Consider the following 3,488-nt stretch of genomic DNA (forward strand, 5'->3'; position numbering starts at 1 on the left):
TTGTGTTTTAAATTTTGGTTTCCACATGTTCACTGTCAGTATATGGAAATGTGATGGACTTCTGTGGTTGATCTTGTATCCTGAGACCTTGCTGAACTCATTTATTAGTTCTAGGAGATTTTTGGTTGTAAATTCCTTGGAATTTTCTACATAGCTTATCATGTCATCTGCAAATGCAAATTTTAACTCAAAATGATCATGGACTTAAGTGTAAAAATGTGTGAAACTATAAAACTTTTACAGAAAAAAAAATAGAAAATTTTCAGGACTGAGGGCTTGGTGAAGAGTTCTTACACATGACACCAAAAGCACAATCCACAAAAGAAAGAAATCAATAAATTGGCCTTAATCAAAGTTAAGCATTTTCGTTTTGAGAAAGACTCTATTAAGAGGATGAAAAGACAAGCCACAGACTGCAAGAAGATATTTACAAACTACATGAAGGACTGGTACCTAAAATATTTTAAGAACTCTCAAAACATAAAATTAAAAAAAATGATTAGAATATAAGCAAATATATGAAGACATGTTTCACCAAAAAGGATATATGGATGGCAAATAAGCTTGCTTGTGAAAGATGTTCAACATCACTAGCCATTACAGAAATGCAAATTAAGATCACCTTGATATATCACTTCACACCTATCAGAGCAGCCAAAATAAAATAGCGGCAATACCAAATGCTGGCAATGATGTGGAGAAACTAGATCTCTTATCTATGTTGCTGATGGGAATGTACAGTGGTACAGCCACTCTGGAATAGAGCTTGGCAATTTCTCTAAAAATGAAACATAATTATATGACCCAGCAACTGCACTCTTGGGTATTTATCTCAGAGAAATGAAACTTATGTCCACACAAAAGCCTGTGTGGACATAAGTTTCCACTCATGAAGAAAGTAAGAAAAGGCGTCATGCAGGTAATTGTGGGACAGCAAGGAGAGCCACGGGTTTGGGTTTTTTTTTTTTTTTTTTTTTTTGCGGTACGCGGGCCTCGCTCTGTTGTGGCCTCTCCCGTTGCGGAGCACAGGCTCCGGACGCGCAGGCTCAGCCGCCATGGGTCACGGGCCCAGACGCTCCGCGGCATGTGGGAAGAGCATGTGGGATCTTCCCAGACCGGGGCACGAACCCGTATCCCCTGCATCGGCAGGCGGACTCTCAACCACTGTGCCACCAGGGAAGCCCTGTTTTTTAACTTTATTTTTTAAAAAAGTGAAGTGTAGTTAATTTGCAATGTTGTGTTAGTTTCTGGTGTACTGCAAAGTGATTCAGTTATATATATATATATATATATATATATATATATATACACACTCTTTTTCAGATTCTTTTCCCTTATAGGTTATTACAAGATATTGAGTACAGTTCCCTGTGCTGTACAGTAGGTCCTTGTTGTTTACCTATTTTGTATATACTGGTGTGTATATGTTAATCCCAAACTTCAGTGTTTTCTTTGAGGAAGTTGTATTTGAGCTGACTTTGCGTGACGAGGAGGCCGGCGCGTGCCGGAGCTTTATAAGGGAAGGAATCGCACGTCCAGAGCAGGAGGGGTCCGAGATGAGGCGGGGTGGCAGCAAGCCACACAGGGTCCATCAGAGTGGGGAAGCCACTGGCACCTTTCAAGCAGGGGTGACATCTGCCTGGTGTTTGAAGAGGTGGCTCAGGCAGTGTGGACGTGGGTTGCGGGCACCTTGAGACTGTGGCCCTGCTGGCCGGGGCAGAGGCTCAGCCCCGTCCTGCAACGGATCAACTAGCTGAGGTGTCGCTGGGGGCTCAGGTGAGAGAGAATTCTCCAGCCCCTCCTGCAAAGCCTCGGCAAACACTGGACCCTTCCTAAAGACTGAAAACCAAAGGAGAAGACGGTGAGGGTGTGTCTTAGCTTCCTGTGGCCGCTATAACAAGCCACACCAAACAACACGGACTCACCCTCTCGCACTTCTGGAGGTCAGACGTCCAGAATCGTGGGGTTGCTCCTTCCCCACGCTCTGGGAGGAGCTGTTTCCTTTGCCTCTTCCAGCTCCCACAGCCTATCTTGGCTTGCGGCTCTCCCTCTGCCTTCAAACCGTCACTCCAGCCTCTGGTTCTGTCACATCTCTTTTTGCCTGCCCTTCTTGCCTCCCTTGCAATTGCACTGAGGACCCACAGAACAATCCAGAGGTGTCTCACCTTAAGGTCCTTAACTTGCAAAGTCCCTTCTGCTAGATAAGGTAACACTCACAGGGGCCAGGGGTCAGGACACGGATGTCTTTGGAGACAGGGGCAGAGGGCATTATTCAGCCTGCCACGGGGTGTTAATAGTATATAGGGTGTGGGGTTTGCCTAAAGGAAACCCACCTGACTTTATAAAACCCTGTGGTGTTTGATGTCTGATGACAAAGTGTTATGGGCTGAACTGTGTCTGCCTCTGCCACCCTAAATTCACATGTTGCAGCCCTAACCCTGAGGACCTCAGAATGTGACTGTGTGCGGAAATAGGGACTCTAAGTGGGTGACTGAGGTAAAATGAGGCCATATGCGTGGGCCCCAACCCAATGTGACTGGTGTCCTTATAAGAGGAGGAGATCAGGGCACACACACACAGGGACTACCACATGGGGACACGGGGAGAAGACAGCCGTCTACACGCCCAGGAGAGAGGCCTCAGGGGGAACCAGCCCTGCAACACCTATCTCCAGAACTGTGAGACCGGAAATGTCTGTTGTTTAGGCCTCCCCATCTGTGGTGCATGTTATGCAGGCCCCAGGGACCAGCACACAGAGCTGCTACTGAGAGCAGCGCCGCCCACAGCAGCACGTACGGTTGGGTCAGCACTCAACATGGCTTCCCACACTCGTCCTGCCAGGCTGCTCCGTGTGGGTGGGGGAGAACCAGAGATGAGGATACAGGTCAGGATCACCATCTCCAGAAGGAAACACACAGAAAACAAAATGAGAGAACACACTAGGCTCAACAGAGAGGAGAAGAGCCTCAGGAGAGGGGTGCAAAGCAAGGTCTTTGTGAGCACCCGACTGCCAGCGGTCAGCAGACGCTTCAGCCAAGTTTACACCAGCGGAGCAGCCAGGAAGCGTCCTGCTCTGAATTGTGAAGGGGAGATAAATAGTAAGGAAACGTTTCCTTTCCAATGGTCGGCACCAGGAAGAAAGCCAGACAGGCTGATGCTAGAATGGCTGGTTGGGAGGCCCCTCCAGGGAGCGGGTCTGGGCCAAGCCCTGAGTGGGGAGGAGACATCGCCAGGCAGCCCGGGCGAGGGCCCAGGTTTGGGTCTAGCTACGGAAGACCCCGGGGAGGTTTGCTGAGGGAGGAGAGGGGGCCACCCAGTGCTGGGCCTTTGTGGGCCGTGGTAGCACCATTCATTCCTATGTAACAAGCCAACCCAAACCGCAGTGGCTTCAAACAACTATTATTTCTCACGATTATACTGGTTGGGGGCAGTGGCATGCTGGTGTTTAACAACCTTCTCTCCAGAAAACAACAAAATGACCCTGATTT

Source organism: Globicephala melas, chromosome 13 (genome assembly GCF_963455315.2).
Source record: "Globicephala melas chromosome 13, mGloMel1.2, whole genome shotgun sequence".
In the NCBI taxonomy this organism is placed as follows: Eukaryota; Metazoa; Chordata; class Mammalia; order Artiodactyla; family Delphinidae; genus Globicephala; species Globicephala melas.